Raw genomic sequence first — 26,035 nt, forward strand, 5'->3', positions numbered from 1 at the left:
GTTGAAAACAACGTTCTCTGTTGACTAGTATCTTGTTCCTACGAACAGAGCTTTTCACAAATATTTACTCTGTATAGTGGTAAACAATCGAATGTCGCAAATATTAGCTCGCGCAAGTCGATTCTAGCGTGTAAACACGATGATTTAAGTTGAAAAACGATTGTGCTTACTACACTGGTGTCCAAAAGCTAAAGCGAACTACATTTTAGCTGCATATGAAGATATTTTCGTGACTACATGTAGCCAAATGTGGACATAGATTTATTGCCATCATATTAATAAATTATATTACACAAAAATGTGTTAACCATTTCGTATAGTTTAAATTGCAATACGTTTTTGGCAAGTTACTAAGGACGTAGTTAAATAATTAATGTACAGTGCTTACCAAAACGTATGCAAAGAGAAATTTAAGTGTGGAATATGTCGACCCTGAACTGCGATGCAGCTCTCACAACATCATTCTTAGCACCAAGTGATTATGAAGTTCTTGAGGCAAACAAGCCCACTCCTTCAGAGAAAGGATAAGTCCTTGTTTGTTGTTTTCTGGAGAGGAATTCTGAACAGCAATGCGTCTCTCTATTGCGCCCCAAACGTGTTCTATGAGATTGAGATCTGGGGAGCGTGCTGGGCACTCGATCCGATTAATATCCTCGGTCTCCAGAAGTATTTCCACTGCTCGTGTACGATGGTGTGGCATTGTCGTCCAGAAAATGAATTCTTCGCCTACAACACCATGGAACAAACGAACATGACGGTGAAGAACTTCTTTGCAATATCGTTCACCAGTCATAGTCCCTTTTTTAGAGCACTTGTAGCTCGTGCATCCATTAAGCAAAATGCCTTACACCATGACCCCAGCACCGCTGTATGGCGATGATAAGCAGTACCACATTCACGCCTGATCAAGTGTCGTCTAAAATCGTAGGAAAGACTAAAATGATTCACCTGTAAAGAGCACATTAGTCCGTTGGTGTCCTGTCCAATTTTTATGGATGCAACATCTGCAAACCTGCTCTACGATGAGCTGTGGATAAAGGGAAGCAGACTGCGGGCCTTCGGGCATATAGGCCTACTTGTCGCAGACGTCTTGCCACAGTTTTTCGAGTTATCTGTATGTGCTTGAATGGAGTGGACTTGCAAGTTGACCTGTCGTGGCGCGTCGATTACATTTTGCTGTTATAACCAAAATTCTGTCTTCATGCTGCGTGCTAGAGCGAGGGCGACCTCTTAGTAAAGGAGCACATTCCATTGGTTTGAAACGATGCTCAGAGTCTGGATACATCGCTATGTGAGATTACAAACTCTCTGGCAATATCAGTAATTCTGCGGCCTTCTTCAAGTTTTTCGATAATTCTTCCCATCATTATCCAAATGACGTCTTTGGGATATTAGAAGGCTTCCAAGTTTGCAACTTTATTTCTTCACGTAAATAACTTTCTACAGAAACTTCGCTTAGCGCAGCCTTTTATCCTGTTTATTGCTACCAAAAGCCCTGTTTAAGACCTTTGTGCGCAATTCGAAAATTTGAATGTGAACCCGCTTTCTATTCGAAATCGTCAGTTATACAAATTGCCACAAGAAGATTCATCTGAATTTGCGCTTGTAATCTTCCGAAATTGTGTTCCTCCTTAGGTTTTGGACACCAGTGTGTGTCTACCTGATGAGATAAAGCCTAAAGGTGTAGCAACTTCATGCTGATTACGATTTGAGTGAAGTATCTTCCTTCTGATGCAGCCATTAATCTGAAATACATCCATCTGAAGCATCACAAGTCTAAAAGTTCTTCTTTCGCAAATATATCGTTTTGGGTACACTATTTCAAAATTAAAAAATGTTTTAGTCACTCCTAAATTACAAACAGCACATTTATTGGGTATTCACGAATTGTGAATATGGGTAGCATGCGCTACAGATAAAATAGTTATATTTTTAAACGTATATGCCAGTTATTAATTGATCAATGGATGAACAAACTAATTTTAAAAATATTAGGCTGAATAAATCACAGTCTGAGAGAGGTAACCGGCTTCGATTTCTTTTTAAGTATTTAAATTGCAGCCTAAATCACTACAGTGACATTCTTATAATAATAAAAATATTAAATAAACTTCAGATAAAAGTAATCCGATAAATTACACATAATAATTCAATACTAAAGAAGAACTGTTCATCTCATACAAGGTCTTTGTTTATTTTAAATTAGCCACTGAGCAACTTTATAATACAAGGAATTCGGGCCAAAAGCAACAATAAACAGTTGGGTAACAAAGGCCCTATTAGTGTAGGATTACGTAATTAAAAATGTGCTCGTGAATCTTTGTGACATCCAGCGGAACTTAAGCCGAGCATTTCTCATCACCTAAACATCCATTCTTTCTCTTCTTCTTTTATTGTATTAGCTTACCGTCTTCTTATTAATGCTTGTGTATTGGCTGCTTACTCATTCCCTTAAGCACTCTGAAATATTAGCTAATAAATCTACATATCATTACCACTACGATCGTCTTACCTCGTCTCAAGGAATGCAATTACCGTCTCATGATCGATACATTCAAATATTCACTAGACGAACTGCTCGCTGTAATATTTCTCCATTATATGACAAGGGTGTCCACCCTTTATTACGTAACATAGAACGCTTCATCACTTGTAACGTCAAAGGACACTGCTTTAAGAAGTACGAGGCTAAAACGAAAGGCAAAAAAAGTTGAAAATATAATTTAGGACACCTGAGATGGGGAGTTAGCTTCCGGTATTTTTTTCTAAGATATAATTTATGTAAATCATCTCCAAAAGTTGTCACGTAGCTGCTAAAAATATGGATAGGGATGATTTTAAAATAATGGCTTCATTAAAAGGTAAATGGGTTTTTATTTTTTAATTTCAATTTTATTTTTAGCGTCGCAATCGGAAAATTTATCAAATCCACTTCTACAACTGCACTAAATGGAGCTTTATTTTCTTTACTATTAATTCACACGGAAACCTCATATATTATTCCTTATCTGATTACTAAAATATTTATTGTAGTGTTTATGTTAGCTTCCCTGTTCATAGCCTCATTGGTTTAGGTGTTTCGTTTAACTATAAAAGAAATCCCAAGAAACGAAATTGGAAAGATGCGCAAAATGAAGTAACGGATTCCAGGAGTTTGTCCTGATATGCAGCAGATTTCGCTCTAAACATGGCAATTCACGACTGACTAATTACAGAAATTCATAACTTATTATCAACAACCTAACCTAGCTCATTCTGACTTCGATATCTTCACAAATCTGAAGACAAAATTAAGAGAAAATCGTTTGGTACCATTAGACGAGGCGAAGAAGTAATTCCTTGATACATGATGATGGACTCATGAAATACCTCATTGTCTACAAGAGCGTGTGTGGAAGCTAAGAAATTATATTACAAAATGTGTGAAACTGCAGAATAAAATTCAAGAAAATTATTGTTTTTAAGTAAACAAAAACAACATAAGGAAACGTTTTGCATTATATAGCATTATTAGGATTAGAGGAGAACACTAGAATTAATAAAACTCACTAACATTACTAGAAATCCTTGGAGCTCCTGGATGTAATTGTCGGGACTATACACATGAAAACTAATAAGAGACCCTTAAATATTTTAAAATATACCAAAATGAATAGGAAAACTGGATGATCATAAAATAACCATTTAATTGATAACATATAATTAAAAGAAGTTCACTGGAGTATTTGTGCAGACTGTCTAAAATTTCAGTTTAATACCCTCATTGTTTTTCCATCGTCCCCAAGAATTTTCCTGATAAAATTCAGTTCGTGGAGATAACCTGGACGCTTTTAAAATAAGTAGGTTCTAACCATCATACTGACTGGATCTGGATGGGAATAATGCACATACCACTGAATAACCGAAGAAATAAATCAGAGCCATTGTGGAAATAATGGTTAGAAAAAATGATATGCAGTGCACGAACCGGCTTGTATGCATTTGTTGTAGGCAGGAATCTGTATGCATTCATAAATATCTAACTGCGCATCAATGCCGTAATAGCTAAAGACATCCTATAGTGCTCAGATCTGGTTGAGTATCTTAATGAACTTAGTGTTATTTTTATAGACGTTATTATGTTGCTCAGATCTGGTTAGGTATCTAAATGAACTTAGTGTTATTTTTATAGACGTTATTATGTTGTTCAGATCTGGTTAAGTATCTTAATGAACTTAGTGTTACTTTTTATAAAGACATTGTATGGTGCTCAGATCTGGTTAAGTATCTTAATGAACTTAGTGTTATTTTTACAGACGTTATTATGTTGCTCAGATCTGGTTAAGTATCTAAATGAACTTAGTGTTACTTTCTAAACTGTTTAGAAAGTCCGTTACATTCCAGCCAATAAATATTAGTCTGCCTAACAGGCATGTCCACGTAGGCGATATTTCAGACAATAGCATGTCAATCAAACATGAAATGAAACCTTACGTGTGACACATACACTTCTTCACTTCCACGCTATGAGACACCCATCGCGTGTTTTATAAAGATATCAAAACATTGGGATGATGACATAACACAATGTGCGTGGAATCCATTCTACAAGAAAGAAGCAAAAAGGGGGATGATTTGATGACTATAATAATATAAAAAAAACTGTTATTTCGGAAAAAGTAGTGAAAACTATTAAGTAACAACTAGGATAAGAGACAGTTTAGTAAACTTTCTTAAGATGTTTTTCACCGCTGATTATTAGCTGTCACCTGCCAGTCACTAATATAAACTCTGAAAGAAACGTCATCTGTAAACGTAATTAATGTATTAGGTAAAACAGTCACTTGCTGTACTGAAACACCCTCCCTCTTTGACCACGAGTTCCTTCTGTCACTAGCTTCTTGAAGAAATTGTCTGGCAACAGCTCAATAAATTCGGTTTCACTCTTTTCATGACATTTCGCCATTAAGCTGTTCAAATAATTAGTCACCGCTGATGACTACTCGTTTAGCATCCATGCGATTTGTCGAAATCGGTTTGACTATTTTGTGGGATGGAAGACCGCATTTTCCACGCAAACAACACGAATGCCCAACGATGAACTCGAATATTCATTCATGGTGCTTACCTCCCGCTTATCATCGTCATGCATTAGTTAGTGCCACAAAGTAATTACTCCCAATACGAACAAAACAGTCAAAGAGGAAAAAAAGCACGCAATATTCGATAAAATAACCACCAGTTCTGTTTACCAGCAAAATAGTCAATAATTCATTCACTTTTGAGTAGCTTGCAGCGCGATCGCACATGTGCTTGCGAAGAATTCCCATCAAAAATTAAGTTGCGCCACATTCGATTTTACTGCAAGCAAATCGAACACGAAATCCAAAGCGAGTCACATGGAAATGCGATTCATGCAAAAGATATCGCGTGAAGTGTACAACAATACATGGAAGGTAATGATATTCTTTGTCACTCACATGAAACACTGATAATGATTCCATTTATATTCATGTATTCCAACGAAAGAGTTGTCTTCACTACGTTGGATCCTTGTCTTCAGACGGTAAACAAGAAATGGAATACAGGAAAAGAACTTTCGTTCTAAACGTCCTGAAGACTTTTTTACATTCACGTTTTATATTCATGTACCTTCCCACTCTCTTTTTGAAGTCCGAAATGCACTTAGATTTATGTATTCGTTATGTCATGAAAATTGAGGAATATAATTCAGCGAAGCTGTTTGATGAATTCTTTTGCAAAGAAGAAACGAGTTTTCTGAAAATAGCTGAAGGGAGAAATTCTCTAAGGTCCCTTACGATGAAAATAATCGAAGCAAAGACGCGCGTATAAAATGTTGTTTTTTAATGTTATAAAACTAACGTTAATATAAATTGATATGTTTTGTTTCAGAAGTAGACGCATGCGCAGATACACAACTAAGAGGTAGGAACTACTTTATAGAATAGGAACTTCTACAGCCTCTAATAATAAATTTAGTTTAATCCTTTATCCAAGTGTAAGCAAACAAAATATGCGACTGAAGTATCTTCAGGACTGAGGCAACTCGTGGTAAAGGTGGACCAAGCTCTCATCACTCCATGTCTTAGTATCTCCCATAATGCAAAGCACATCCTCTTGTGGAGATGTACAATGCTATGCCGTAAGGGAAGGACCACTACCCAGACCGGTTTCGACCTTTATTGAGGTCTCGTCAGTGGGAGTCAGGCCCAGAAGTGGTGATACTAAGGTGGAAGCAATGGAGAAGTAATATTTACCTATACGAGTTGACAAAAGGTGTCTCATTCTACATAATTCTACAGTCTCTATTTGTACATCGTTACCGAATCGGAAAAGTAGTTCCTACCCCCCTCAGTGGAAAACCTACTGCTATATTAATAAATACACTAAACATATTTTAAAAATAAGATGACAACAGACTATAATAAACGTTGGTAAATAATCTTTTAAATGGAAAAGATACCTTCATCGTTTCACTATGCAAGCGAACTTTGATTCTCTTTTTGAATGTTGCAGACATTCTTAGCACTTACTGGAAAGAACATATATTATGTAACACTGACGGGTGGGAAGCGTATCCTGTTATGTCAAGAATTAGGTGTATTGTTCTGTGTTTTAATACACTAGGTGGAGCCATCAGTTTTGATGCTGCAAGAGTGTGATAAACTGCTTGACGTGCTCTACGCTTTGGGACTAAAAGTATACAGCGATGTCTATGTTTACTTTGGGGTTAAATCTAATAAGGAACCATTCGCGACAGTAGAAGACATCCTTCTCATGAATTATTCTACTACTACAAACACCAAGATCGTTCCCTATTCCCTTTTATTTCCCTTTTCTGAGAAATGGCGAGCAATAGGCGCATAAAAGCCGAATACATTAATATAAACATAGTCGTTATCAAGTACTTTGGCAAGACACTTTTATCCTAGTTGTAAATTATCAACGATATTTCCTGGCTTATGTGACTTTTAGACGTAACAGATATGTTTCTTTTATATTTTTACTAGTAATAGTAGAGTCTAGGAAGTTTCGCTTTATTTAAAACAACGTTTGCGACCAACAAGTCAGAAATGTGACCTAACCAGAAATACGAGTTGTTTTAAGGTGTTTCTAAATACTGAGACTAAAGTATACACGAACTGCTACGTGGAACTATTCAGATAAACACGCTTGCATACCTGAAGCTCTCTAAGCGTAGCTCCTCTTGTCTAATTTAAATCGATATTTTTCCTTAAGGCAACTGCATACATATAATTGCAGTTGATATCTTGCGAGCACTGTATACATAATATAAATTCCACATTCCTACATTAATTCACTCATACTTTTGAGGCGTGAGTAACTGGCCACGAATTAGAGTAGGTCCAGTGGACTCCGAGCAAATACACTCAAACGAGAAACTATATTCATATGGGACTTCATTATAGAAGATCTTGCAGCACTGGTTTAAAGTTTTCTGAACCTCTAGTTCAACAGAAAGCTTACGTCATCCAATTCTTGTTGGTCCGGTGAGTTCCCAGATTATGGATTTTAGGCGATTTAATGCAGCGGGCTTGCAATTCCTCTGCTGCGCCCCTCTATGAATAAATACTTTATGTCTATAGATGCGTATAAGCTGTTGATTGGAAAGACATGGATTCGAATCTCATCTAAAATGGAAAGAATCTTTTCCAGAGTTTTTGGTCTGTAGGTGAGTTAGTCAGTCGGGGTCCAGCATATGGCTCGGACGTATTCATGACTGTAATCCATTGGGGTTCACGGGGCTAGTTTGTCGATTAAAGGGCTTTTTTCTGCGAAACTTTCATAATAGTTATCATAATCCTATAGTTCGAAATCCTCCCAAATTTCACTATTCTTTTACCATTCAGTGAATCTCTTTCTCTAACTCTTGAGAGCCTCCATAGCTTACTCAGTATAGACGAAGTCCTTTGTTCGGAAATACCTGGGTTCGGTTACCGTAAGTGACGTGAGGAACCTTTATCTGGTCTCTTTCGACGAGAGGTGAGTTAGCCGGTCCCATACGGAGGTAGGGTTTTTTTCACCCGGAAACTCGGGTTGTTTTTCGTCCCCCAGAATAGCCAAACTAGCCACGTGAACTCCAATGGATTACAGTCATGAATACCCAACCATATGCCCGACCCGAGCCCGGATACAATTAGGGGGTTGGGGAAAGCAATGTTCAACTACCCTGCAAAAATTCTCAGAAGGAACACTTCGTGGTCAATGCCCGCAAAGTCACCTACGATCGGGAATGACTGAAAGGGAAAATTAGTATCAGTCTAACTTTTAAACTTCATTACGTAATATTCTCATTAAGTTTCCAGCAAGTACTTGATTATTAGCTTTATGCGGATGTGACAAAACGCTCGCGTGGCACTTTGACAATAATGAACAAGACGTTGTCCTTTATAAAGTATCAAAATATAGTTACTTAAAACGCTTCTAAAATGCAATGTCATCTTTATCGGCGTCATCTTATTCTTAAGATACATCGAACAACCATATGTTCGTTCATTGTCTTTTCTTTTTCTACAGTCAATCAGAATTATTTCGTAAAAACTTTGACGGTGTGTAGCGAAGACGTTATACTTGCGAAAATGCTAAAAGTAATTTCGTCAAGATGCAATATAATTACGGAGAAAAATATTTTACGAAGCCACCTGCTGCATAAATATGAATGCATCAAATACGAATAAATAAATAAACACTGTTGTTGGCAACGCATGTTTTTATTATCATATTTAATCTTTGAATTCTTTCTCTTATATAAAACAAGCTAAAATAGTGGGACAGAATGTAAACATTGAACAAGCAAATGCCATCAATCGAGATACAACAAGAAGGCCATCAATCGAGATACTGAAACCGGCTGGTGTTAACAAAATGAAGGCGTTATAAATTCACAGGAGGAAGATATCAGAAATCACAGAATCAGCGAAAACCCCCTATCCTTACGCATGCTAAAAATGAGCTATTTTAAAATGTAACGATTTTATTCCATCATTTATGTGCTAGCAGAAATATTCAAGTGTTTTGCTTCTTCTCATTTCAGTTTTATTACTACAAGAAGTTTCTTTAGTATAAAATTCCCTCAGGAGAAATCTATACTGCTATCAATCTCATTAACGAGATTTTTAGAATTCCAGTATTTCGGTTCTAAATAATATTGCAGTGGATTTGTACGTCGTTTCAAAGCACGGTTAATATTTCTGGTGTGACCTCAATGGGTTGCAGCAAAGTCACAAAACTAAATGACACGCTTTGTGAACCATGACCGTTGCGAATATGTAGAATCGTATTACGATATATTCTACACTGTTTTTGTTTCAAACTTTTAAATAATATTATTTTACTATTTATAAGCAAGAATTATGTTTCCCTCTTTATTATATTTTCATAACGGCATTTATGTCGAGGGGGGACGAGTAATCTGACTTATAAATAATAATTTCTGGCATAGACTTATAACCATATATATTTGACAAGATAAAACGCAAGTCTACTTAAAATAGTCAGTCATAGACGACAGTGTAAAATTTTAAAATGAATTTTAATTGTAATATAAAAAAATTTATAATTTTTAGAATATTTATATAATTTTTAAAATATTTATAATTATTTTGATTATAAATATTTATATTTGATTATAAATATTTGATTATTTTTTAAGAGGATTTTTTAATCCTCTTAAAAAATGATTAATTTTACTTATTAAAATAAAATAAACTCTGAGCTCTTTGCAACGACACATAGATCAGGAGCCCATTCCTGAGAAAATCCTGATCCTTGTAGAAAATCTGCATGCCCGATATTTCTTTTCATGCTCCGAAAAGTCATTTATAATCCCGATGAGGTGAAATATTAGAAAACGCGGATATCCAACTAGAAACTCAGTCCTCGTTGAATGTTTCACATCACACATTTTGAAAAGCAGATGAAAATTTTCTGCCTTATCGATTTGCCAACTGCAAATAAAGTAGTGCGACGCCTAAGAGAATTTTGATACATTGAAGATATTATTTTACTTTTTTTTTTGACAATTTTCATACCAAGAAAAGTTCGTCGTTAAACTTGAGAAGTGCATTAAGCTGTCAAAGTGTATATAACACGCAGGAGCCAAGCACGCAAGAAAGATTTCACACTCATGCGTCTGTGGGAAACCTGTACATAAAAAAAATTAAAAAAAAAAAAAAACATTCAGGAAGTTATTTGCAGATAAGTACACTTGAAAAAAATAACAATTCTTATCGATGGGTAAAGAGAAGCATCAGAGGAGTGTCACTGATAAGAAGTTGTCATAATATATTCTAGAAAATTATTCCATCTGCCTTTATTTGATTAGTTTTGCTCGAGCTGAGGTTTTTTAACATTATTTCTGATGATATACCAGGAAGCTGTTGAACGTTTGCGATTTCAATAATTTAAACGAGCAAATAAGGATCGCATGCTACTTCACAAAAGTTCTGATGTTTTTCCATACCTAAAGGTATGGAAAATTCCAATGACCAGTTAATTAACTAACCTTTAGCTTAAAACCTATATTATTATTATTATTACATGACACCTCCAGGGAGTCCAAAGACTCATCGAGAGATGGCACCTACTCTACAGACACTACTCTACAATGACAAAGATTTCCTGGTACTATGACGGGAATCTAAAGTCATTCCAACCATATCAATTGTTATCGATTGCACTAAAGATGCTTGTAACAGTGTGGAGAAGTGAACAGTTAACTGAAGACAAGTGGTTATGAAATAAAGACCTGCCAAACTCCTAATATCAAGTGTGAACATCTCTTGAATGATGTTTGATGGTTGTTTCATACTTTATTATTACATGACCTACAGTTCCAGAACTTATCTCAGGAGGCCACTCTACACTCTCCTAAGAAAACAACACCGCACCATCACTATCTCCAACCTACAGGCTGTAGGTTCGAACCCCGTCTTCAACATGAATGTTTCTAATTGTCTTTAGTTTCTTGACTAAACGTTTCCATGTTTGGTCACTAGAGCGAAGCTTCCGGACTATATAACAAATAAATAACAACAGAAAAATAAATTCTTAGCCCACCCAGGGTTCGAGTATACTATAGGTTTACAGAAAGATTTCGTGGGTGGGAGGAGCATAAAAAATCAACACGGTACACAGTATTTTTATCTGTTAAATGTGTGAATTCTCTGCTATCTCCGGATGAGACCAATTCACCTTTAGATAAAAAAAATCCATTATATGTATAAGGATTTCTCTTGTCATAAGCAGAATTGAAGGGCACATCCAGTCTTTCTTCCAATTGATGTACAGAGGTGTGCCATGATCCTAAAATCTAATTCAGAAAGTGTAGAAGCTTTTAGACAAAAGATAAAATGTGCTATATTGTACATGAGTAATCCACATATTGCTACCGCCTGCCTGCAGTGACTCAGCAAATGTATTTATTACCCATGCTATTTTCTGCATGGCACACGTTTTGACATTTCAGAAGACGACCGATGTTCCTTCAATGCTGCCCGAAAAAGAAAAAAAAAACTACTATGAAATTCCTGAAACTGATGTTTAAATGTTATCGTTTGTAACGAAGAATAGCGTCATCAGTACTTTGAAATTTCCAGCCACGGACATGAAGACCTGAAGGATAATCCAGTAAGCCATCCACGATATGATGATTAAAGTTGTTTGGAGGAAAGAAAGAACAGATCAACGTCATATGATAGGGACAGTAGTGGATATCACCATTAGATGATATACATTCATCAATCATTTAAATGAATCTGGTAGGAAAATTCGTGCTCAGGATTTTAGTGTAAAAAAATCTAGCAGGTGGTCATCGAAAGAATTTTCTAAATGGGCAGCAGATGAATCCTCTGAGGAATCATCTACTATGTTTCAAACACAGAAGACTCAAGGGAGTGTAACATGAGCAGTGTATGCAAAATTGTTCAAAAGAAGACATTGATGCTTGCTTCCGGAGATGGAAGGGTCACAGGATCCAACGTATACATGCCGGATTAAGCTACTTGAAAGGCGACAGAAAACAGAGTAGATTCCCGATGTTCCAAGGACAAATGTATGAATAAAAGCTGGTGAATATTTCGTGCATGATTTATTAAATAAATTATGAAAGAAAAACAAATTGCTCTTACTGTTCCTTAATATTATTTATACATTATTCGCCTTAGATTTGGGCATAATTAGCTTCTTTTTGCTTGCTTTTTTTTTACCAAGACGGTTCATGATCCCTAACTTTTTTCACTCAAATTAGCAAAGTTTAAAGTATAAAAGTAACAATTCTTTTCGTTTATTCCAATTAATCGGTAATAATTATGAATTCATTACATTGTAGTTAAATATTTTCTCTACACTTGCATCGCATCGAGATATTTCTCGAATAATTAAATTGATTTTACTCATACACATTCATTGGTATGAGTTTTGAATACACATTCATAAAGCATAATACCAAGACAACTCACACAGAAGTGATGCAATTTGAGCGAATGTGGTGGTGGTTTTCCCTTTCAGTCGTTTCCGACCCTTGGTGACTTTATACGCATTGCTCACAAAGTGTTCCTGGTGAGATATTTTACAGGGTAGTTCACCATTGCTTTTCCCAACCCACAATTTATCTGGGCTCGGGACCGGCATATGGCTAGGAAGTATTCATGACTGTAATCCATGTGTGTGTTTACGGGGTCGGTTTGCCTGTTCTGGGGAGAGAAAAACCTGAGTTTCCGGGTGGAAAAAGTCCTGCCTCAGTATGAGACCGACTAACTCACCTTTAGTCGAAAGAGACCAGATAAAGGTTCCCCACGTCACTGACGGGAATCGAACCCAGGTCGACCAAAGGGCTTTATCTTCTTAATTTAAGAGGATACTTTGATTATTTTTTCACAACTTTTTAAAAGTCAGCACTTCACGCATTACTGGGCCTATCGCTGACTTAAAGCGTGCGAAATTAGTAACCTTGGGTGAGGTTAGTTAATCCAGAAATTTCACTTCTGGGACTGAACGTGGAATTTTTCAATCCGTTTGGGATTCCCAATAAGCAACGTAGAAGTCTCCCACCTGAAGATGAAAATTATCTGTCACGTAATGACTATTTACGGGTGTGTGTTTTGTGTAATTGCAAACTGGAAAATCTACGCCACTTCGATCGTGGCTTAAAAGATAATTTTGAGATCTTCAGACTTTATCAACCGAGGGAGGGATTACAACTCTTCTTTATAGATGACCACTTTCAGATATAGGGAGTCAACACTCGGTACTCCATCAGCGCCACATTCATTGCGGATCCTTCAACAAAAAAAAAAAAAAGCCACTTCTTTCAACCAGTCGTTCCACACGGCAAACACACGCGCGCTTGGATATGTCTCCTGCCACTTACATCTCGTGAATCTGTCGTATTCGATACACACATGGCGTCACTTAGATGACAAGTCAAGGGTCGGGCTGAGAAATGTGAAATGCGTGGCCCTCCTATGCGCAGAACTTGGAAGCACCAAAACAGCCCTTTTCACACTCAATTTCGGTGCTTTTTTGGGTTAATCTTCATCTGCTCCCGTGTTGTTCGTATGCCTGAGGGACCGTTTCCTTGGTAACAATAAACATCAATAAATATGTGCGTCATCTTCAGAGTGTGTTGTTTTTGACACAAAAACCATTTTTCTCTATCGCTTTGCTTCTTTTTGATCTACGAGACGAATTCGCCTCAGTTTCATTTTTTTTTTAAACCGACCTGAAAATATTTCAGATTCTTTCCCCTACGTAAGTAGACGCCAATGTCCAAAGCTGTCAACGACGAAGAACTTGCAGATCTGTCTGAAACTTAAACAGAGCGAGTTGGTAATGATTCGTGCGGCGAAGTCATCATTCACAAGTGGAGTCCGTTCGCACGAAACGAATCGTGACAGATGCAGCAGGGAAAATAAATGATTCGGAAAACTCCTCCTTCCTTCGTCCTTTTGTCATGTAACAAGCTAATTATCAAACTTATCAGGCTGATGTGGATTAAATGGTATTTTCGATCTTTTTCTTTATATTTATTATTTCTCTTTATCTTTCCTTTTTGTTCGGCATTTATACACACTTTAAACCAAAGGTGGAAACTGCAAAATAGAAACGGCAAAAAAAAAAAAAAATTATATTTTAAATTGTATTTATGATACAATTTAAAATACAATTTTTTATCTTCATATAATCATTTAAATAAAAAAACAAACCTTCTTCATTACAGTTCTAATATATCTCATAAAAAACTAATTCTTATTCCATTAGAAATTAAATAGTAGAATATATACAAGTAGCCTAGTCGTGAAGATACTTCAAAGTACACCTTGTTTACTTACATTTAGGTAAAGGTTTAAATCAGAATACAATATCTTGACAACTATAATTTACTATATAAATAATGAAAAAAAAATTCCTAAAGCTAACTTTAATTTAGAGTATTTTAATAATATGTTTAAGCACCTTTTTTCTACTAGTATCGCGTTATTTTATTATGATTTTACGCATAATAATTGGCCATTATTACTACTCCATTTGTTAGTCGTGAACTTGTGTATTTCTCTAACTTTTATCCAATTCACTATCGAGTTTATACACAAGTAACCGAGCTTTGATTGCTTGCATTTTGATAAGAAATTATATTCTTCTTTTATCTATTATAATTTATTTTGTATCCAGGTGAAAAAACTTTCTACACATCTCTATGATCCAGAGTATTTACTAATAAACTAATGCACCTTTTTACAAATAGTATTGTGTCTTTTTACTAAGATTATTTATCTGTAAGGCTAAGAACTGCACATCATGACTAATCGTAAACAAGCCTAAAACCTCTCTCGTGTGTGTGTGTTTCCATTTTATGTATTTCTTTCCACTTTGACTAGTTTCATTTTTCTCAATACTTCATTTATATACAATTATCGTAACGCAACGGCATCAAAGTCAATGTATGGATATTGACACGTGGATCATGTTCACTTCCTTCTTTTCCAGCCACGTCTTTCAGAAATTAAAGATTGCCAACACTCCGTAGTCTGCTACATCCATTAATAATCATGCAACACAAGCCAGCGGGAACCTTATCGATTTTTCATGAGAGAAATGTGCCAAACGTCTGTGCACCCTATTCGGAACATCCGGGACATCGGTAAAAGCACTTTCTTATGAAACAGAAGCTACTTCCTTTCTTTCAACACTTGAAAGCGGTTTTTTTTTTCATTGTTGTTGTTGTTACTGCCACATAATTGTGTTTTCTCGTTAAATATCCTACCACGACACGCAGTGCAAATATTACACAACAGGCATGCGCTGAATAATAAGAAATCTTAATGTGTGACAAAAGAAAGGATGAAAGTTTTGCATCCTCAAAGGCAAGTTTTTTTTTTCATCTCCACTAGCGTTATTAAAGGGATTTAGCGAAGGATCAACTCTAAAATTTTTTCATAACGATAGAGTGGGAGTGACTTTTTCGTTATAATTCATATGAAAGCTATGCAATTGTTTGGGTGGCTGATTCGTTTTTTAATAATTTTGTAAAAACACATTTTTAACGACATCCTGTTCATCAATTCAACACTTAATGTTTTCAAAAGCAAAAACTACGTCTGCAGAAAAAAATTAATCGCAATGAGAGACAAATTATCACTTCAATTACATTCTTGTTTTTTGCCAGCCTTGTAGCGTAATTTACAAGATTATAATTTTTTAGATAGCTTATCAACTGAAGATAAGCTATCTAAATCATAAGGAAGTAACAGGGTTGTTTGTTCACCAAAAATTGAAGGTTTATTCTACGCAGAACACATGCACGCAATCTCCCCTCGTGACTTTAACTTCCTCGGCGTAATAACCAAACAAAGCCAAAGAAGTCTTTGTAGATCATGCTGAAGCAACTCAGTTGGGTGTATCTTGTCTGGTAATTTATGTTCGCATCTGGTGTTCTTTTACGTGAGAAACAAGACTCTAACACTTTAGTAAGAGAGCGGTAAATTCCACTTCTGTACAGATACAGAAGAATTTACATTCTTCTGCATCTGTATAATAAATAATAATTAATGTAATAATAAATAATTCATGGAATTAATAAATTAGTAGAGATTTTGTATTACAAACAAAAGAGACACATTATGTGGAAAGGAAGCCGAATTCGGTTATTGTATACAATTCAGCGGGGCTGTCAGCGGTATATGCAAATGAACCACAGCGTAAACGTGGGCATTTTGGGATGGTTTTTCATTTCGTGTTTGGAATGAAAACAAGACATTTCGTTATAGCAAAATTCTTGGTCCCCGACTACAACCACAGATAATCGGAAATATCGGTTGTATACCGATATTTCCGATTATCTGCTTGCGGAAGTACTGCTACCCAGAATCAGCTATGATCTGACCTACCGTCGGCTACAGCATTTGCTTCCATTGTGCGCAGAAGGCTCCATGGAGATGGTCTGTTTTCTATGTGACCGGTAGTCTGCGTACCCCTTAGAGTCTAGACCTGTCTTTCCCAGCGTGGGACGTACGCCCCACAGGGGGAGAATTTGAATATTTTGGGGGAAATTAGAAAATGATGTTGCATTCGTCACTTCATCACCGATATACACAAAAAAATCGCCTTCGTCGGCGATAAATTGTCGATGTTGCAACCCTGATTTTTCGAGAAAAAAAAGCTGACGTCACTAACACAGCAGCAATATAAACACAGTATCAAGAAAAACTCTCAGAAAAACAAAATGATGAGTCTATTAGAACTTTATTCAAGATAAAAGGAACAATGGCATGGCTTTCTGACGAGACAGAAACGGAATACCGAAATTCAACTAGTTTTGCAAAAAAAAAAAAAAAAATACTGTTGCCGTTCCCGTCGTCATATTTAGTTGAATGTGCCGTAAATGACTTGCTACTGAAAAAAAAAAAAATCATCTGGATATCACAAACCATGGGGATTTGAGATTCAAACTAAAAAATTTAATTTGAGGTACTAAATTAAAACTAAATTAGTACCTCAAATAAAAACTCTTTTCAGCAGACATCAAGCTCAAGGATCGCATTAACTTGGATTTTATTTTCCCGAGTTCAGTTCGATTTATGTTTTATAATATACAAAGTGTAATATAAAATTTATATTCGTTGAAGAAAGTCAAATTAAAAACAGTTTTACCTTTTTTATTTAAAGTACATATTTATATTATACTTTTTCAGAACTTGGCTGACTATTATACTAGGGGGGGGAGCATCAAAATCTTTGAGGCGTGGAGGTGGGGCATGATTCAAAAAACGTTGGGAAACATTGGACTAGACCGATGCCACAGGAGAGAACGTCTGAAATGAGCCAAGATCCACGTCAACTGGACCCAAAACCAATGAGGGTCGATATTGTTTCGTTCTCTGACTTGTAGAGAACCCGAGACACCTTATCATCCTTGTGATATCCGTTAAAGGGATACTTGTGGTGGAGATAGCGTGATGGTTTGAAGAGGCATCACGTTGGGTAGACACAGCAATATATGTTTCAGCATTCATGGTTCTTAGCCGAACTGTGAACACTGAAACTTATAGAGACGAGGTCCTGAACCTCTATGTTCGTCTAGATGCGGGTGCCATAAGGGATGCCATTTATCCTATAAGACGATAATGCTCGTCATCATCGAGGGAAGCTCGTGGACCAATGTTTTCAAGAAGATACTTTCCCTCGTATGGAATGGCCAGCTAGATGCCCAGACATGCTCAATAGGATTAAAGTCAGGACGTGTAGCTGTTCTCAACACCCCCTTTCCAAAAACCTTGAGGGACTAGGAGAGCTTTGGATAATTAGTTGTTATTATCCTCTGATTTCTTGGACACCGTTATAAACAGTATGAAATTGCGTGCGCCGTATTGCTGTGACATTCCTTACTGGGGCACGACAATCTCATTTTAACCTCTTGTTTTTGATTACTGTCTTTATGTACCCATTTGTTACTGAATTAAACAGTTTATTTACAATTTTTGTGGGTGTTTCTTACACATCCCATATCATACTGCTTTTCACCGAACTGCATAAAAATTCATGATACAGTTTTCGAGTTTTCGTAAATTTTCTCTTTGTTTCTTAATTTGTGGAGACCACTTGATTAATATTATAAAAGAAATCTTATGGGAATTTTTTGTGTCGTCCTTTCTGGCAGTGTTATACTTAGAAATCTAAAGACAATATCGGTTTGTTATACTCTTTCTTTCAGTTGATTATAAACTGTAAGAAAAGGGGGGGGGGGGTAACAAAGAGGGGAAAAAAGAGAAACTCCATACTACTACTCAATCGAAAAAAGAATCGAATATAATCAACCCTGACACGGAAAATAAAACGACAATTTATCTCTCTTCGTCATTTCTTGTTAAGTTCACGCAGAATGGCTTGTGATATCCCCCCCCCCACACACACACACGCGCGCGCGCGAGATGTCTGTAGCTGTTAATAGCACTGTTTCTATCAGCCTCAGGCCTCCAAGTATAACACATTCTACTGAATAACGCAAGAAATGACATCCCATAATCCTCCGCTCATAGTAAACAATGGTTCAGTTTTTATTGGCGACTTCCTTGTTTATTGCTGTTACCGGATACAGTGAATCCAATCACATCATTGTGGAGAGAAAGTGGCTGTCCAAAACATGATATCACTTTCCAGGACGCTACACCCCTTGGGATGGAAGTGAAGCAGAAAATGAATGGCCGAATTAATTTTCTTGGCAATGTGTTGTATCGTGATGTCGCCTTCAGTTGGTGGGTCGTTAACCGGTGTCGAAAATAATCACATTACCAATGCTAGCGACATGGAGGGCTTGTGTAGACAACACAGTCGTTCCTTGCTCTGCCTGGCATTCTTGTTTGTTGTTTTAGGGCTTTTGTTCTATTTTATTTTCTCTTTTTTTTTCTTCTCGGTTGTGATGTTCGATGTTTCAGTAGTTAGAGATAAAGTGATGTTAGCCATTATTGATTAACACACACACACAAAGAACAGGCGCCAGTGTACTGTATTGACAAAATGTACACTCAAGTATATGCAACGAAAATAAAGTGCATCACTTACGTATGCAGTGTATCAAAATAGCACTTAAGCATGCAATAATGCTCTTTGTTAGTCCCGTCTGTCAAGTATGTATTTCATAACTTTGAAAAACAATAAAGCTAAAACAGTTGGCTTCTTTGGAGCTTTATTTTTTAGTTTAAATACGTAATAGATAAGCCACAAAAAATGATTATAGCTTACGTATTTTGAAGGTAGTTTTTTTCTAGTTATTCATACAGATATAGAAGTGAAATCTATTCCTTTTCTTGATGAAACACATCGTAGAGATATCCCAGGAATAAACTCAATGATATATCTTAAAAAATGTTTCGCAGTGTCTTCTTATGTTTGCTCATAATCTCCAGAAAATTTCAGATGCAAATTTCTCTTCCGCTTGTTCAAATTTGATTGTTTGTATTTAACAAATCATATCTCTATCCTCTAAGATGAACTTTTTGAATTGAGCACTTCATGGAAAAAACTCAATGGAGAAAAACTTGATTTCAGTCGAATTCACTCTACTGAGATTTTTATGTTTATTCAAAATTTACATAAAAACATTTTGACACAGATTTTTATGTCAATTCACATTTAAGTCAATTATATATTTGGGATAGCAATATAGTTTGTATATTCGAAAAACAACATTGAAACACAAAATTAGAAACATCTCTGGATCAATTAAATCAAAATTATTCGAAGGCAATGATTATTGCATTTGAATTTCTAACTTCAAGAAAAAGATCGGTACTCTTTGGAAGATAAAAACAAAATATATCATCTGGAAGTTAAAAAAATGCCAACTGGAAGATAAATGTTTTCTAAGTCCGGTTAATACGAACCCTTTGGTAAAGGACTTAATGACACCAACGTTGTAAAACAAACCAAAACGAACTCAAAAAAGATCGCTTCCACAACCATAATAAACCAGCTGAACAAATGTACGCTAAGAGCGTGCAAGACAAATGTAATTGTCGAACAAAGTAAATGGATGATAACGCCCCCTGGCGGACCACACGAAACCTTAATTTCAAGTACTAACTTTTATCTTAATCACTTCAGCAAACACAAGTCAAAATGTCACACTGCGTACGGCTGAGCTATTAGAAGATAAACGGTGTCAACAAGAACCGTGCCCTGGATGGAAATGGTAATTTGTCGTCCGCCTATCAGACGTGATTTAGGTTATGGTCCTCGTTGCATGGTGTTAGGGATGATTACTCGAGTCATAATTAACAAGGAAACCAATTTCATCTCTTGGCAGCGTCGGCAACTGATGTCAACTTCAGGAACATAATTTGTCTTCTGCCATTTTCAAATTCTCGCGTTCGTTACACTAACGACGCAATCTGATAACGCAAAGTGAGAAACGTTCAACGAGTATTCTAAGTTCTTTCACAGGTGAAAGAGTCGGTTATCGTTTTAATTATGTCCCGAATATCGCGCAGGTTTTCTGCACGTATCATGATAATCAATCGGATGTTGCAATAAGCTTGCTGGAACCAAAATACAGTTTAAATGAAGTCCGCAATCTTACTTAAGGCCTTTCAAAAAGAAACTTATAATTAGCGTAAAGAAATTAATGAAAATTATAAAGGCTTGCCACCGTAATAAAATAAATCTAAAAAAATTTTAAGAAAAATTACTCATAGTTGCAGAAGTCTTATCAGCTACGTTCTGAGCACCAAACTGGTGAGATTCAATTATGTATAATTTCTTTAATTTCCCTAAGTGGTGCATTATCTCAGACTTTTCCCGTATCCTAATAGGAGAAGATCGCATTACCCAGCAACTGTGTTAATTTTTCCCGAGTGTTCTGTAATACAATTAAGTTTTCGCTAATGGAAATATTATATTAGCCATTGTAGCGTCATCATTATTTACTAGCAGACAGGCCTGAACATTAATGAGAAAGCTCCAGTCTGCTTTCGCATATATTTTCATTTTCACGATTATTTATAAAGAACGTCATGAACACAAGAAAAATATTCCGACTATTTCAATGGAGTTAGCTTCGAATAAAATTTGAAATTTTGTTCTGCTGTAACACTAACTACACAAGAAGAAATTACCAACATATATAAGAGTGGTATTGTTTTTTTGAATCGTCTTCGATGGTGAATGAGGTCGATTCAGTTTAGAATTAACTGTTCCAAGAAGTGTTTCTTGTGTTTTATTATTATTGTTATGGTTATTTCGAACAGAAGTTATTCAAGTTATTTATAGATAATGTAAAGATATCTCAGGACACTCTGTGACAGGAGATATCTCTTTAATTATTTTCTTTTCTTAAATTATTTACAATAGCATCCTTGGAGTATAAATGAGCAAAATCTAAAAAAATTTTATTACAATATTTTCTGTTGATCTATGAACAATAAATCAGAGTATCTTTCTTTCTCTCTATCCACCTGATTCTCCTTGGTATTCTATCTATCAACAACGTTTCTTTATTGATATCAATAAATCTTACCAACTTCGATATTTACGTTTACTTTTCTATCAAACCATCGATCACTTTTTTCTATTCTTGCTTTTCGATAGATCTAGCATAATAAACGTGAAAACAATTGAAATACAACGGTATTGGAATAAATAAGATGACGAATTTCTGCGAAAAGAGGAAGCAACAAAATGAGAAGCAATCTATCATGAAATTCCAACTCTTCCACAGACAAAATATTTATGATCACAATTCCGATGTTGCTCCATAAATCATGTGCCACCATGCTTTTTACTGAAGCGATTTCTTTTGTATGCTATAGGCCTTTTAGGTCGGAAACGACTAAACAGACTTTAGAAAAACCCTAAATGTTATAAACGATCTTTGAGAAGGAAATAGATTTGCAAGAGTGAACCGATTTTAAATTCTTTTTCTGTTTCTACTTTAGATGTCTGATGCCGTGCATTGTGGTAGGTCTCTGGTATACACAAACTCCTTCGATCTCTTTAAAATATTCATCGACCAACTGCTCCTCTGAATCTACATAAATATTACGTTTTTGCAGGAATCCAAGTGCATTTTATATTTCTTTATATTTTTTTCTTGATGGTGCGTAAAATAAACAACAAAACTATCAGTGTTGGTCTTTCTGTATTTTCCCAAATATACCCTCCGTAGAATAATGTTTTTATAACCAACCTTTTTTTTTATAATTCATTGAAGTGTATAGTTGAATTTTCTTCATGCCACAAACATAGTTCATAAGAATATTAATGCAAATTGAATACAATACACAACCTGGGAGGTGCTGTTGCACAGATAAGCAAAAATATATCTGATAAACGTGTGTTCAAACATTCCGTTTTTATTTGCAAGTAAAAATTCGTCAAAGTAACATCTGAGTTCTTCAAAGCCAAAGTTCTTCACAAAAATGTCAAGTTCGTAAATATTTGGCATTTCAGTACAAGTTAGTGAGACAGCATAGAAAATTCAAAATAAAGTAGGAGATTTGGGATGATGAAAAAAAAGCAAAAGGAGACAAGTTAGGAAGGTAATAAAATAGTAGCAAAATATATTTTCTTATTTTAGAATTAATTGTTAACTAGCGCACAAATTAAACGCCTTCATATACTTCAGAAATTTTATATCACATATAATGCTTTTTTATGTATTTATAAAAAAGGTGTTTATTTCTTCTTTTCAGTTAATTTCTATTTGTAAGGTTTCACTATTTAGATTTTAGCTATTATTAATTATCTTTTTAGTTGACTTCTTTGTACATAGGAAATATATATTTATTATATTTTAATGTTAACTGTACAGTGTTATATCTGCAGTCCTTATTATATTTGCCTAGTGTTGCATCTACGATTTGTAGAAATAACAGTAGGCTTCTCCTTCTGCTTTGCCACAGGTTCATCTCGTGTTGAAGAAATTACTAATGTACGTTTCATCAAAACATTGGATTAATATGACACTTTTTTTCAACTATAGCTTTATTTGGAGATTAGACTCTCTTTAATGCTGTCAAGTATGATGATCCGAGGGAGGCGATTATATGCTAACAGAAAAAGAGCATTAGAAGTTCCAAAATTGATCTGCGACTGGCATTTTACATGTACACTGATTTTTCTTCAATAAATGATTTTACTTCGCGATCGTGTATGAAGATATTAAAAAACATATGAAGTGCTTTCTATGAATTGAAGCAAAATTTCATGATGAAACATGATGATCCCATGATGAATATGCTTAGATCAATTGCATATTCATCATATACTTATTTTCTGAATAAATATAAAATTACTGTGAAGAAAAGTCTTAACATCTCTAAATTGAAAGCTTATAGCCATAGTTGATTGGTTGTTGTGGGGGAAGGATGGCCCTGGTGTAAAATAGTACTTGGGCTGATTTTCTTACAGCTTTTACCTACACACTTTCGCATCGCAGGTGCTTATTACAGTTCGCAGTCTAGATTTCCTAGTTCTTCTTCTTCCAATAACGTCAAGGATAGAGTTTCCAATACTCTATCCTTGACGTGAATCTATGTCTCCAATTTCTTAGGCTATGCCTAACCAACATCTCATATTCAGGTCACTTAATAGGGGGATAATTATAGATCCCAATGCTCCTGTATAGCAACTGTATAATTCCAAGGAAGGTTTTGAGTTTGCAGGTTGATAGTCAAGTGGGAGGAACATTTCCATCACCTCCATATGACGTGGTATACCATATCTAACTGGTCATGACAGTGAAGACAAACTAATGGCAAGACACATATTTACCAGAACTGCAAAGAAAAACGATTTCCCATCTTAGGCAAATTTTTTTTAAAATAGTATCGTGTATGGTTCTTTGAATTATTGAAAGCAAAAGAGAAATACAAAGAAGAGTGAGATTGAGATAAAATAACGGTACTGGGGAAAGATAACCGAAGATTGAAAACTTCAATCTTCTTAATGAAGATTGAAGTTCTCTCAATCTTCATTAAGAAGATTGATCAATCTTCATTAAGTCTTCTCAATCTACACTCAATCTACAATTATGCATTCTCGCGTATAATATTTTTTGACGTTCACTTATGTATTAAATAGAAATACAACAAAAAAGGTAGATTCTAAACTCCCTGTGGACAGGTAATTAACTTCGGAAACTAAAATAAAACATCACTTATATGACCAAAAGCAAATACTTCTGTACACAGCTACCCGAAATCTTTATTACAAATTAGTTCCGAACTCTTCAATGAAAGTGACCCCATCATGTAAACGGGAGAAGTATTTTCAACAACAATTTGAGGTCATCTAATGACAAAACAGCGCATTTAACGAGGAGTCCGCAGACAATGTTCACTTATCACGAGTTGCACAAGGCTTTTGCACTTTGACAAATGTTTACGAAATCCACCAAGTCACAAAGTGTTGTGTCATCTCGCGATATATATAAATATTTCATTCTTTCGCACTTTCTTAAATTATTCGCACACGCTAGAACACATAAAGGTTCCCTGTGTCATGGTTCGGAGATGTTGTTTCTTTGAACGAAAATACCGTACAAAACATTAATTTTTAGTCACAAATACGTTCTTTTAAAACGTCCTTCAATGCTTAATGAACATCTGAAGTACATGTCAAGTATTTTCATCTCTAAAAGAAAATGTATTGCCAAACTGCATTTGCTTTGCAAGAGGAATAGTAAGTTAATGATTTGCAAGGTCACAAACATAATTATCATAAAAAGTGTGTTTTTTTATCTGGAAGATTTCAACATCAATTATAATTAATACGTACTTCTTCCCAATTGCAAGAAAAATTATAAAACACGGCATAAAAATCAAGTAAGATCTTTTGACATTTAAAAAAAAGGAAAAAAAGTATTTTCATTTGCAGAGGGCGTCACATGCGGATGTCTATGTGATGGCAGAACTTCCTTAAAAATTCGTAACAATTACTCTTTCCGAAAGATGTCAGTAGTAATTTTAGACATAAATAAATAAGAAATGAACACAGCACGTATTTTTTATAAGAGAGTGGATCAATTTTCGCAAGAGCAGCATCTTCATTATTTATTGATGCCTTTATACATAAATGTCTGTGACAATTTTTCACAAAGATAAATGGTCAACATCTTTGGCAACACACGTTTATATTTCACAAATTACATGAATCATACCAGCAAAAAATATAAGAAAAATAGAGTGTTCTTGTATTTTATAATTTAAACTTTCTGGATATACGAATTCTTTGTTATTAATATTTTCCATAGGATTTCTTAATTCTTTATTACCAACAATTCCTCCATTAATAGATACTACTTGGAGTAATTAAGGAACCTACACCTCTTGCCAAAAAGAAACCGACCTTTTCGAAAATAGAAGAAACTAGTGGCGCCACCTGTTTATTATGTTAATTATGACATATGTTTCATTAGAAACCGAGTTATAGTGCCAAGAGTGACAGTGTGTTTTGACGAACGTCGGTCGTTACGACATACATGCCTTACGCGACAAATTCTCGCTATCAATCGCTTCAAAACTTCGAGATAAAACTCACCATTGACCGTTTGGCCAGGCGGAACGAATTCTTTGTGGATAATGTCCTTGGAATCACAAAAACAAATCAGCATTGTCTTTACTTCTGACTTCTTCAAGCGACTTTTTTTTTCGGATGCCCCTCTTCTGATGGTCTCCAATCAGCACTCCGGCGCTTTGTTTCGGGCTCATACTCAAAACACCACGTTTTGCCACCAGTAACGATCGTTTCCAGGAAGTTTGAGTCCTTACGAACGGTTTTAATGAGGTCTTTGTAGTGTTCAATTCGATACAGTTTTTGGTCGTCGGTCAACTTGTGGGGAACAAATCGCGAATTCAATTTACGAAGGCCAACACTCTCGGTCAAAATGTTGTGCACAGTTGATTTTGGAATCCCCAATTCATCTTCAATCAATCTCACGGACGATTTCGGGTTTTCTGTGATGAAATCACGCACTTTTTGGATGTTAACTTCGCTCAGTTCCAGACGACGGCCCGGCTTTCGT

Source organism: Typopeltis vanoorti, chromosome 25 (assembly GCF_054136105.1).
Source record: "Typopeltis vanoorti isolate ZY-2024b chromosome 25, IOZ_Tvanoo_1.0, whole genome shotgun sequence".
Classification (NCBI taxonomy): domain Eukaryota; kingdom Metazoa; phylum Arthropoda; class Arachnida; order Uropygi; family Thelyphonidae; genus Typopeltis; species Typopeltis vanoorti.